The 13,241-nt window shown below is 45.1% G+C and overlaps 1 protein-coding gene and 1 non-coding gene across 5 annotated transcripts in view; one reads left to right on the top strand and one right to left on the bottom strand.

The window, feature by feature from the left end:
• PRKCB (protein kinase C beta) overlaps positions 1-13,241 on the top strand; it is a 362,468-nt gene that overhangs the window by 202,999 nt on the left and 146,228 nt on the right. The gene's annotated exons all lie outside the window — the stretch shown is intronic.
• On the bottom strand, positions 8,214-8,318 carry LOC111760156 (U6 spliceosomal RNA). The gene has a single exon (XR_002793931.1). It is a non-coding gene; the product is annotated as a U6 spliceosomal RNA (small nuclear RNA).

The raw sequence follows: 13,241 nt of genomic DNA, 5'->3' as shown, positions 1-13,241 counted from the left end.
TAAATCGAGTTGTCTTCATGCTAAAGTTAGAGCCCAGGGAAGAGGCGTCTTATTGCGTCTTCTCCACTAGGTGGCAGGCTTCACCCATGTGCTACTTCTGTCTGGGTGACCACAGGTGGGCAGGCCTGGGGTGATAGGATGCTTGTCTTCATACTATCCTGCCCAAACATCTTTCCCCTTCCCCTTGCGATGGCATTTGAAGCTTTGGTGTCCCCTTTATTTATTTTTTATTTATTATATAATTATCCCTCCACCCCCCATTGTTTGTGCTCCCTGTGTGCTCTCTGTGTCCATTTATTGTATGCTCTGTCTGCTCGTCTTCTCTTTAGTAGGCACTGGGAACCAAACCTGGGACCTCATGTGGGAGAGAGACAATCGCTTAAGCCACCTCAGCTTCCTGCTTTGTTGTGTCTTTCATTGTCTTTCCTCTTTTGTGTCTCCTTGTTGCATCATCAGCTCACTATGCCTGCCCATTACACCATCCCTTTGCTCCAGCTCACTATCTTACTCCTCTTCTCCAGAAGGCAGTGGGAGGGAAGCGGACTTGGTCCAGTGGTTAGGGCGTCTGTCTACCACATGGGAGGTCTGTGGTTCAAACCCCAGGCCTCCTTGACCCATGTGGAGCTGGCCCATGCACAGTGCTGATACGTGCAAGGAGTGCTGTGCCACGCAGGGGTGTCCCCCATGTATGGGAGCCCCACGCGCAAGGAGTGCACCCCGTAAGGAGAGCCGCCCAGTGCAAAAGAAAGTGCAGCCTGCCTAAGAATGGCACCGCCCACATGGAGAGCTGACACAACAAGATGAAGCAAGAAAAAGAAACACAGATTCCCATGCCACTGACAACAACAGAAGCGGACAAAGAAGATGACGCAGCAAATAGACACAGAGAACAGACAACCGGGGTGGGGATGGGGGGATGGGGGGAAGGGGACAGAAATAAATCTTTAAAAAAAAAAAAAAAGAGAAGGCAGTGACCTCCCGAGTGGTAGGCAGGAGCCCAATTGCTTGGGCCACATCTGCTTTCCCATAATCCCCCCCCCTTTTTTAAAGATTTATTTATTTATTTCTCTCCCTTTCCTGACCCCGGTTGTCTGTTCTCTGTGTCTATTTGCTGCGTCTTCTTTGTCCGCTTCTGTTGTTGTCAGTGGCACGGGAATCTGTGTTTCTTTTTGTTGCGTCATCTTGTATCAGCTTTCCGTGTGTGTGGCACTATTCCTGGGCAGGCTGCACTTTCTTTCACGCTGGGCGGCTCTCCTTATGGGGCGCACTCCTTGTGCGTGGGGCTCCCCTACATGGGGGACACCCCTGCGTGGCAGGGCACTCCGTGTGCGCATCAGCACTGCACGTGGGCCAGCTCCACACCGGTCAAGGAGGCCCGGGGTTTGAACCGCGGACCTCCCATATGGTGGACGGATGCCCTAACCACTGGGCCAAGTCCGCCGCCCATAATCCCCTTTCTTTGGCAGCCTGAACTAACCTGTCTTGCAATAGGTCTCAGGCAGCCTAAACCCCGAGCTTGGGCCATTCCTGCCAAATGACCTAGAGAGTTTTTCTCCCCCTGCTTTTCCTTGGACAGTGTTCCAGGCTTGCCTCTGGCCTGTTGTCGTCATTGATTTGCTGGAAAAATTCTAGGCCAGTAGAGCCTATACTTGCAGCAGAGGTTGAGCATGGGCTTTGGAGTCAGGCCTGGGTTTGGATCCTGGCTCCCTTACTTCTTCAGCAAGTATTTGTTGGGTGCCTCCTGGGTGCTAGGCCCTGCTGACAGTCATGAGTATGACAGACAAGGCCCCTGTGTTTTTAATGATGGAAGATGAACAATGAGCAAATAAAATATTGTTCAGAGAGTGATAAAGGCTATGAAGAGGAGAAAATAAAACAATGTGATAAAGGGTGTCCTCTGGCTCATCCGCAGAGAAGATGGCTTTCAGTTGCGGCCTGTGTGATGGACAGGAGGGAGCCAGCTCACTGAAAGCCCCAGGGGACAGCCTTCCTGGCAGAAGGAACTCACAGGCAAGGCCCTGAGCCAGGAGGGAGGTGAGCTTGTGCATTCCCGGAACTGACAGGTGTGGCCAGAACCTAGTGACAGAGGCCTGGAGGGTGGACGGGGTGGGTCATGTAGGCCTTGTGCGTCCCATGGTGGACTTAGAGTCAGGAGTATTTGAGGAGGCATCATGCACTGCTTAGTTCCCATAGCTGCCTTCTGAGCACGGTCTGTGGAGGAAACCAAACCTTAAAGAATTTGAGCCCTACCTCTGACCAAGTTGACAAGTGAAGGAGACAGGATTGCACTCAGGGCATTGGTTGGAAAGATGTGGCTTAAAGTGATGAGAAGTGTGAGAACATGGAGAACCTCTAGTGTGCCAGGGGGAAAGAGGTAGATGTTTCGTATTGGCAATATAGGTAGTCTTATATCCTGCTGTGGTTTTAGGGCATGGTGAGTCCAAAATGGTTTAGCAACCTGGTCTCAGGAAAGACCTGCCTGCCTTTTGCTTGTATTGTTGGGTCTGAATCTTCCATGTGATTGTAGTTTAGAGAAGGGAGGAAGCAGTGTGGGCTGGAAACATCCTCCAGGGAGCTACCAGGATGTCTCCAGCCCACACTACTTCCTCCCTTCACTAAACCACATGCTTGCCAAGGCCTGGATACTGTAGGGAAGACGTGAGACATGGCTTCTGGCTCTTGAGCGGCCTTTCATTCTGGCTGGGGTTATGGTAGTCCTACCATCACCACCACCAGTACTTACTGATGGTAAGCGTCAGGCCCTGTCCTAAGCGCTTTCCCCAGCCATCTCCTGTGATCCTATCAATAACCCTATACCTCTGTTATCTCCATTTTACAGATTAGGAAACTGAAGCACAAAGAGGGAGGTTAAATTGCATGCCAAAGCCACACATCGAGGAAGAGGTGGAGCTGGGGCTTGAACCTAAGGATTTGGTTCCAGAGCATTATACCCTTGAGAACCATCTAAACTGCTACTAAAGATGGCTGCGGGGTGGTGGTGGTGATGGTGGATCATGTTAGCAGCAGCTGACTTTCCCCAAACCCCTCCTGTGTGCCCAACTTGTGGTATGAACCTACCATCATTCCCTTATTTGATTCTCCTAATGCCCTTGTCAGCACTGAGGACGTGGCTGCCTTTACTGATAGAAACTTTGCTTCCTAGAACTCCATTATGCAGTGCTCCCTGCTAGCCCATTTGGCTCCTTGGGTATATGTGAGCCAGTGTTTTCTGGACTTTTGAGACGAAGCTCCCCCACCTGGCCTCTCACTCTGATGGTTCATCTCTACATTGGCCTTTATTTCTGCAGAAGGACAAATTTCACTGGCCATGACCTGCCCAAGAGGCTGGCTGAATTCCTAGTTGTGAGAGGTGGAGAGATGGAGAAGGCTTTCCCTCTAAACCTCACTGCTGTAGGTGAAGCTGCCAAGCCTCCCTGCTTGGAAGGGAGCAATAATCTGCTAACCCGGGAGTGGGCAAGTCCTTGGTTCTTCTGGCTGCACATTGGGGCCCCTCCTCCTGCTTCTTAATAGCTGTGGCCTTAGGCAGGTTAGGTATCTCTGTGTGCCTCAGGATTCTTACCTGCATAATAGGGATTCTAAAAGCGCCCACCTTATAGGGTTGTGGAGAAAATTCCACGGGTCAAACATGCAAAGGGTACAGAGCACTGTGTGGTGTGTTCTAGGGTGCCATATGCATTTGCTTTTATTCTGGGTGGCATGGTTAACCCAACCCTTTTGCCTGTTAACCAAAGTGGAGTTTTCCTATCTAGTGACCTTTTTATTTCTTCCCAAAGTGGCTTTGTCAGGACATGGTTCCCTGAGAAAGAAGTCCAGCTTCCTGGAACCCCACCCTATAATAGGCAGGCAGGGAGGGTTCTGGTCAGAAGCACCCTTAAAAATAAAATAACAAGACCCTTAAAAGGTCTTGTTATTTCTGTGCTACCCCCTTAGCACGGTATGTCTCGGAAAACTTACAAAGCCTAAACTGCAACTTTTATGAGGGTGTGAGGAGCTTGCGGCAGCCCATGGCAACCACACTGCTCTGTCTGAGGTGGCACAAGAGGTGGTAGCTGCACAGTTGAGGGTTTGGGGATCTTTCAGCTTAAGACCCTGCTCCAATTATGTATTCAGTCAGCATTTACTAAGAGTTTACAATATGCTGAGTACTTTAAGGGATCCATCTCATTTAATTTTCAGCTCAGACCTGTGAACTTGTATCTCCATTTTGCAGGTGAAGAAGCTGATGCTTAGAGAGGTCATAGCCATGCAGTTATCAGGTGATACTTCTAGGATTCAAACCCCATCTGTCTGATTCCAGGGCCTGAACTCTCAGCAACAACTCTGTCTCCTTCAGAGATGCTGTGTGCTCTGGGGCACTTGAGTTGGTAGAATTGAGAGCATCCAGAAGGCTGGAGGGGAGGGATAGCATAATTCACAGCAACCTCTTGCGAAAGTGTTCTCACTTAAAAAAGGAAAAGGTGCTCATGGGGTATTTAGGTTTCACTGGAGAATGTCAGAATACAGAATGGTTTGAGCACAGGAAAGGGGGCAGGTCTTTACGACAGATCGGCTTCTGACCTTAGCCTCAAAGACTCTGAGCCTCACAAAAGCCTGTATCCGTCAGGGAATCAGAGCCACTGGGAATATCATGAGTAAGGGATTCACTGGAGGAATTAGACATTATGCAAACTTGGAGAGGCAGGGGGTGGGAAGGTCTGGGAGGATGAGCCAGAGGATGGCGAAAGAGCCATGGTGCAGGTGGACCAGTTGGAGTTGGTAGGTAACCCAAGAAGCTGAGTGCCGTGAAATACCTAAGTGGGGCCATAAGGAGGGTGCTTTGCCTTTGTGTCACCCCCACCTGTGTGGGCCTGGGTTTGGTCCCACTGCCGAGTGGAGCTGAGGGAGGACAAGCCAGGACCTTCTGGGCACATCTGCATCTGTCTTTTGTCCTACTTAACCACAATGACTTTTCCAAAGTTATGGCTGCAGCTTCACGTCTGCCTTCCAATCCTTGCACAAGTCTTTCTTTTGGCCAGTTTTCCCAGTTGCTGTCAGTTTGGGCTTCTGGGAAACATGGTTACCAGCTTAGTCATTGCTGTGCCCTGTCCTGCACAGCCCTTAGGGGTCTTGGGCTAAGCTCTGCTCCAGGCTCACTGACTCTGCCCCCAGGTGTTGCTAGAGGGAGAGAAGGCTGAAGGACTAATATCAGGAGGTCTAAGGGCCCAGCTGGAAAGCCTGGGGCTCATCTCCACTGCAGAATTTCTTTGAAGACTTAAGATTCATACCCAGTTTGCATTTTTCTCAGTGGTCAAGCCATGTTGGCTCTAATATAATGATGATGACGATGATGACGATGATGATAAATGTATTGTTGAGTGGCCTTGCATTGCCCTTGGCTTCATACCCCATGGCATATACTGGGAATCTCTTGGTGTCGATCAAGACCTTCTCCTCACAGCCAGTGCTCTTCCAGTCTCTTCAAAAGGATGTTCAAGTAGCAAGAGATTCATACCTCCCTCTCAAGTAATACAGGAATATGCTCTCCTTGTAAGAAATCAGAATGGCTTGCTTAAGAATTAAGTCCTCCTTGTTCATTCTCTGCCTCTTTCACAGTCCCAGCCCCTCCCCTTGAGGCAATCTCTATTATCAGTTTGATATGTATATTTCCAAATGGTTTTCATTAATTTTATTCATTTATTTATATACATAGATACATATAAATGTAGTGATTTTATTGTATATTCATTTTATAGTATGTATTCACTTCAATTTTATGTTCATTAATTATATAATATTTATGGAATATACACACCCCCAATAGAAATTATATATTATTTAATAATTTTTTACATAAAAGATTTGATACTATATATCATTGTGTAACTTCTTTTTCACTCAGCAGTAAGTCTTGGAGAGCATTCCAGATTAGGATGTGTAGGTTATTATCTGGCTTTTTAATTTAATTTAATTTTTTTATCATCTGGCTTCTTAACTGACTCCAGATATTCCATTAGTGTGCATATACTATGTATAGTTCACGTAGTCATTCCCTTATTGATGGAATATAGGTTTTCTTCCATTTTTTTGTTTCAATGCTTCGATGAACGTTCATGTACCTGCCTTCTTACCCCATCTTTGGATTCTTCTCACCCCTAGGAAAATCTACATTATATGAAAGATTTTATTTGGTGAATGTTCATTAATTTCATGACGCTTCCACTAGTTTCATTGCTTAGGTCTGCTGACATCCTTTCACCTATTTGAAGACAGTTCTTAGGTACCCTGGAATCTTTTGGTTCTCAGGAGAAGCTGCCCAACTCCTCTAACCAGTTACTATCTAATCCCTAACCCAAAGCCCTTCACGTCTAATATCACATGACATTGCTATATCTAAGCATCAGTGCAAGCCCAGAACTCTTCCCACACACGCTACAGTTGGGACCATATAAAGCACATGGCCTAGAGCAAAACAAGATCCTCCAGATGTTGCAGAGCAGAGAGGAATTGTCACCTTCCTCATTCTGCATCAGTAGCTTTTAAACTTTTCTGATTGCATCCCACTAGGAGAAATACATTTTACATAGAGTGTGAGCAGGTATGCACACACACACACAAAACTGAAACAAAATTAACTGTAATCAAATAATACCTCTACTTACATATTTTTGTTATATTCTCTTTGGTAGCCTTTCAGTCTGTTCTATTTCCTTTAAGAAAGATGCTGGCCTTCAACTTTCTCAATTGATTTCACTAATCACTGAGAAATGTGTTATGACCTACTGTTTTAGTTTCCCAGCTGTTAAAACAAATATCATACAATGGGTTGGCTTAAACAGCGGGAATTTATTGGCTTGCAATTTTGAGGCTAGAAGTCCAAAACCAAGCCATAAGCAAGGCTGTGCTTTCTCCCCAACGATTTTGGCATTCTGGGGCTGGCTACTGGTGTACCTTGGTCCTTGACTTTTCTGTCACACGGCCATGCACATGGCAATGTCCTCTCCTTTCTCTTCTGTGTTCCATTTGTCTTGCTCGTCCTGTGGCTTCTCTCTTTCGTGTCCAATATCCTTTACCTATAAGGACTTCAGCCTTATCGAATTAAAGCCCGCCCTTCTTCCGTTTGGGCACACCTTAACTAAGAACATCATCCAAGATCCTGTTTACGAATGGGTTCATGCCCACAGGACCAGGCGCTGGGACCTGAACATGCCTTTTATGGGGAGCGCGATTCAGTCCTTAACACCCACCATACGAAGAACACTGTTCTAGAATACATAATTCTCATTCTGTGTCCTCCGATTTGCCATATCTATCTGTCACCCACCCATCCAGGCACTGAGTTTTCAAAAGATCAATGTGTATTGAAGCACTTATGATGAAAAGCAATGTCTTCCGCCTCAACTTCAAGTATCTTCCTAAAAGTAGTGCTTCTTTGACTTGAGCTCACATCAGAATCACCTGGAGAGTTCATTAAAACACAGACAGTGTCTGATTTAGTAGGTCTGGGGCGGGCCTGAGAATTTCCATTTCCCATAAATTCCCAGGTGATGCTGACCTAGGTAGGTGGGTCTGGGGGACACTGCCTTAGAGAACTCTGTTTTGAACTCCTTTAACTCTTTCCTCTGGTACTTTAACTGTATATTTTAATGACCTGTTCTATCACTGTTCCTTTTTTTTTTTTCCTTTATTTTCTTTTAAATGTTACATTCAAAAAATTGGAGGTCCCCTTATAACCCCCACCCCACCCATGCCACCCCTTCCACATCAACAAACTCTTCCATCATTGTGGCACATCCACTGCACCTGGTGAATACATTCTGGAGAACCGCTGCAGCACATGGACAGTGGTCCACATTGTATTCCACACTCTCCCCCAGTCCACCCAGTGGGCTATGACAGGACACACAATGTCCAGCATCCATCCCTGCAGCACCACCCAGGGCAACTCCAAATCCTGAAAATGCCCCCACACCATATCTCTTCTTCCCTCTCCCGACCATCAGCAGTCACTGTGGCCACCCTCTCCACATCACTACTACAATTTCTTCCCTTACTAATCACAATAGTTCCCCAGCAGAACACCAGTAAGTCCACTCTAATCCATACTCTGTTCCTCCATCTTGTGGACCTGGGATGGCTATGTCCAGTCCCCCTCTACATCAAGAGGGGGTTTAGATTCCACATGGATGATGGATGCAATTCTCCTGCTTGCAGCTAAAAATATGCAATGCTTCATCCTTGTGGGTCATCCTTGCACAGGGGCCATGCTAATCTTCTCTGTATCATTCCAATTTTAGTATATGTGCTGCTGAAGCGAGCACTCTATCACTGTTTCTTGATTGTGCCGTTTTCGACGTTGGCTCTGACTTCCTGAGGCGGAGTTAGCTCTCTGTCGCCATCCCTCCAGCTCCCCTCCCCCACCTACCTGCAGCAGAAATGTGCCACTACGTTTAGTTCACTCATTCAACAGAGATTTATCATTATAGACCATTTCCTATGGTTAAGCACTGACCTAGCCACTGGGGATTTATCAGAGGAGAAAACAAAGTTCTACCCTCAAGGAACTTATATTCTAGTGCTGAGATTGACACCACTTTTCTGTGAAGGGCCAGGGAGTTATATTTTTGGCTTCGTGGACCACATGGTCTGTGCCACAACTCTTCAACTCTGCTCTTGTAACGTGAAAGCGGCCGTGGATGTAATGTGATGAGTGGATGTGGCTGGGAGCCAATAAAGCTTTATTTACAGAAAGAGGCCAGGAGCTGGATTTGACACGCAGGCTATATTTTGCTGACCCCTGTTCTAGTGTGTGAGACGGACAATAAACTAGGAGGTAAGAAAGATGTACAGTCTGTCAGATGGAGATAAGTACTAAGCAGAAAAATAAAGCAGGGAAGGAAGAAGGGGGATAGGGAGGAGGAGAGCAGACTTGCTAATTAGGGAAGGATTCACTGTGATGGTGACATTGGAGCAAAGTAGGAGAAGACTAGGAAGGGGGAGCCATGCAGGTCCCTGGGGGAAGGGTACCCCAGGCAGAGGGAATGGCCAGTGCAAAGGCCCATGGCACGAGTGTGCTGGGAATGCTGGGGGAAACAGCAGGAGGGCTGGTGTGAGTGGACCGAGCCAAGGGGAGGGGAGCAGGGAGGCAGCCGCTGAGGGTTTTGTAGTCCACTGTGAGGACTTTGCCTTTGACGCGAGTGAGATGGGGATCCGTTGTGGCTCTGCTAGTTCTAACAGTTCCTTTAAGCCATATATTGCAATTCATTTCTTGTTTCCTCAACTCCGGGCAGGCATCTCTCTTAGGTTTCTCCTTTGTAAGAGGTACCAGGCATTGTGCCAAGCAATTTTACAAGCATTATGTCATTTGTTCTCTTTGACGTAGATACGGATATCGTCCCCACTTTATAGAGGAGGAAAATGAAGCTCAGAAAGGTTAAGTGACTTGCCCAAGGTCACACAGCTAGTAAGGGAGGGGGCTGGAACTCAGGTCCTTCTTAACATAGAGCCATTATCCTGAGTGACAAGGCTGATATCATTCAGGGGTCCTGGGGGAACCTGTGACTTTTGGACAATAAATTGAAAACTCTTTGCCAAGGAGGGAGTGTACGTGTTATCAATCAAATGAACAGGGACTATTCTGAGAGGGGCAAAGGTTCTTTTCTGTGGGAACTTTGGCCAAGCTGCTGACAGCTCATTTGTGTGATGCGAGTGTCGTTCGACATTCATAGAACAAGACTTGCATGCAATTAGCCCCAAATCGTTCCAACACAGTCCCTTTAAAACATTTGGAATTTTCCCTCTGTCTGGCCTTGTCTCTCCGTGCATGATGTAACCACAGCTTTATTTAGCTGGCCGTCCATCCCGGAATAGTGTGGTTTGCATCTGTCTGTGTCGCTGCGGTCTGATTGAGGTCTTGTTTTCTCCGAGGGCAGACTGTGGTGCGGACTTGCTTTGCCGATCCTCTTCCGCAGGGTCATGGGCGCAGACACGATGGCAGAGTCTGTCTTTGGCGCGTGACAGAATGATTTCTCCAGGTGTGAGCGGGAGTCCCGTTAAGTATGCGATGCAAATGAGATGCAAACGAGGGGCCCCTCGTGGGCGTGGGTCGGGAGGTCGGAGCTCTGGGAGCTTCTGCACTGCTCCTCATCAGTTAGCTGATGGACCTGACAGCTCTTTCTACAATCATCTTTTCTGCCCACCAAAGGGCTCTTAATGAGGGTAGAAGCTGAATGCTCCCGCTTCCCCTTCAGACACCTGGTGATTGTAAGCTGGAGAGACCGTGTGCTTTAGATGGCTGTCAGCTGCCACTGAGTTATCATCAGCTGCCTGCTGGGCTCGGAGAAGTGCTCGAGAAGGAAGGGAAATGACTGGGTAACTGGGACCGCTGCTGTCTGCTCCTCCTCCCCACCCCCTCCGGCTGCGGTGGCTGGCTGGATTTGGGCTCTCACGCCTGGCTTCTCAGCAGGAACTTGGAATGAGGGCTGAGAGCCTGTTCCCTGGGTGGAGGATCAATGGAACTTTGATTTTATTTCTTCTTTCAGCCTAACCCACTGTCTTCGCCTGTTGCTTGAGAAATCCCAAGTCGAGTGGCCTTTTGGATTGGGGAAAGAAAAATGAACCAAACTGCAGGAAATTGTGGAGTGGTTAGTGGAGAAAGACAAACTGGCATATTCACAAAGAGCCGCGGACTCTAAGGATGCTTCTGTGGCAGCTTTCTTTTCATTTCTCCCTGTTTTGCAGGGGTGTGTACAGTGTAGGTTCCTTGAAGAAATCATTGAAATCCCTCTCTAAATATAAAATGCACAATAACAGGGTCCTACTAAGTGCCAGCGCAGTATTGAGCCCTTTACCTGCATTAACACATTTAATCTCACTTACAAATGGGGAAGCAGGCTCAGAGAGGTTAACTGACTTGTCCAAGGTCATTCAACTTGGAAGTGGCATAGTCAGAGTTTGACTTGAATGATACTGTAAAGCAACTACACCTGACAGACATATCTATAACACTTTACCCCTAAACAGCAGAATGCATATTCTTCTCTAGGGTATGTGGTTCATTCTCCAGGACTGGCTATATGTTAGACCACAAAACAAATTTCAATAAATTGAAAATATTGAAATCATACAATGTATCTTTTCTGATTACAGTGGACTAAAGCTAGAAATTAATAACAGGGAGAAATGGAAAAGTCACAGATATGTGGAAATTAAACAAAGCACTCTTTTTTTAAAACTTTAATTTTAAAGACATTTTAGATTACAGAAAAGTTACATAAAACATATAGGGGGTTCCCATATACCCAACCCCTTTCCCTCTCACATTTTCTCTTATTAATAACATCTTTCATTGGTGTGGTACATTTGTTACAACTGATGAACAAATAAACAATTCCCTCTTAAACAACCAGTGGGTAAAAGAAGAAATCACAAGGGAAATGATGAAATATCTTGAGGAGAATTAAAATAAAAACACAACATATCAAAATTTATGGAGTGCAGCAAAGGTGCTGAGAGGGAAATCTATAACAATTAATGCTTGCATTAAAAAAGAATAAAGATATCAAATTAGAGACCTAGCATTACAACTGAAGGAAATAGAAAAAGAAGAGCAAACTAAGTCCAAAGTGAGCAGAAAGAAGGAAACAACAATGAGTAGAGCAGGAATAATGAAACAGAGAAGAAAACAATAGGGGAGTACCTTTAGGACCCTTTGTTAGGCAATGGTTTCCTAGACTTTACACCAAAAGCATGAGCAACAAAAGAGAAAATAGATAAATAGGATTTCATCAAAATAAAAAACTTTTGTGCATCAAAGGACTTTATCATGAAAGTGAAAAGACAGCCTACACAATGGAAGAAAAAATTTGGAAACTATGTACCCAGTGAGTGTTTACTATCCAGAATTTATTAAGAATCCTACAACTTAACAGCAAAAAGACAAGCAACTCAATTAAGAAAATGGACAAAAGACTTGAATAGACATTTCTCCAAAGAAGATATGCAAATGGCTAATGAGCACATGAAAAGATGCTCAGCCTCATTAGCAATTGGGGAATTGCAAATCAGAATCACAACAAGATACCCTTTCACACCCATTAAAATGTCTACTATGGAAAAAGAGTGGAAAGTTCTAAGTGTTGGTGAGGCTGTGGAGAAATGTTCATTGTTGGTGGGAATATAAAATGGTGCAGCCACTGTGCAATACAATTTGGTGGTTCCTCAAAAAGTTAAGTATAGAATTGTCATATGCTCCTGCAATCCCACTTCTATGAATATACCCCAAAGAATTGAAATTGGTACTCAAACAGATATCTGCATACTGATGTTCATAGCAGGCACTATTTACAGTTGCCAAAAGATGGAAGCAACACAAGTGTCTATCTATGGGTGAATTCTTAAATAAAGTATGGTATATTTATAAAATGGAATATTATTCAGCCATGAAAAGGAATGAAGTTCTGGTACCTGAAACAACATGGATAAATCTTTCATTCATCAAGTTGAATGAAATAAGTCAGGCACAAAAGGACAAATATGGTATCATCTGACTGATATGAAATAGAGTAAGCAACTTCATAGAGTGAGAAACTAGAATACAGGTTCCCAGGGCCTGGGGTGGTGATAGGGATTGAGGAGTAAATGCTTAATTGGTACAGAGTTTCTTTGTGGGGTGATGGAAAAGTTTTGGTAATGGATGGTGGTTATGATAGCACATGTTAATGTAATTCACAGCACTGATTTATATATTTGAATGTGGTTAAAGGGAAAATTTTAGGGTGTGAAAAATAGGACTATACAACACGAATAGTCAACTCTAATGTAAAATACAGACTATAGTTAATAGCACAATTATAATGATATTATTTCATCAATTTTAACAAGGGTACCACACTAATGCAAAGTGTTAATAATAGGGAAAACTGCATGTATGAGGAGTTATATGGGAACTCTGAATTTTCTGCATGAATTTTCTATAAACCTAAAACTTCTCTAATAATTTTTTTAAAAGTCATCTTCTCAGAGAGGCTACCCTGATAACCTTGTCTAAAGAACCTCTGCCAGTTATTCTTTATCCCATTATCCTGTTTTATACTTTCTTTACATTTCTCATAATATAATTATCTCTTTCATTTCTTTGCTTTTTCCTTACCTATTTCCCTTCACTGGATGGAAGAACTTACCTTATTTTTCATATCTTTTGTCTAGCATATGTCCAGCATGTGCAGGTATGCAACAAATATTTG

Source organism: Dasypus novemcinctus, chromosome 23, assembly GCF_030445035.2.
Source record: "Dasypus novemcinctus isolate mDasNov1 chromosome 23, mDasNov1.1.hap2, whole genome shotgun sequence".
Lineage (NCBI taxonomy): Eukaryota > Metazoa > Chordata > Mammalia > Cingulata > Dasypodidae > Dasypus > Dasypus novemcinctus.
This window is presented reverse-complemented; position numbering and strand designations above follow the sequence as displayed.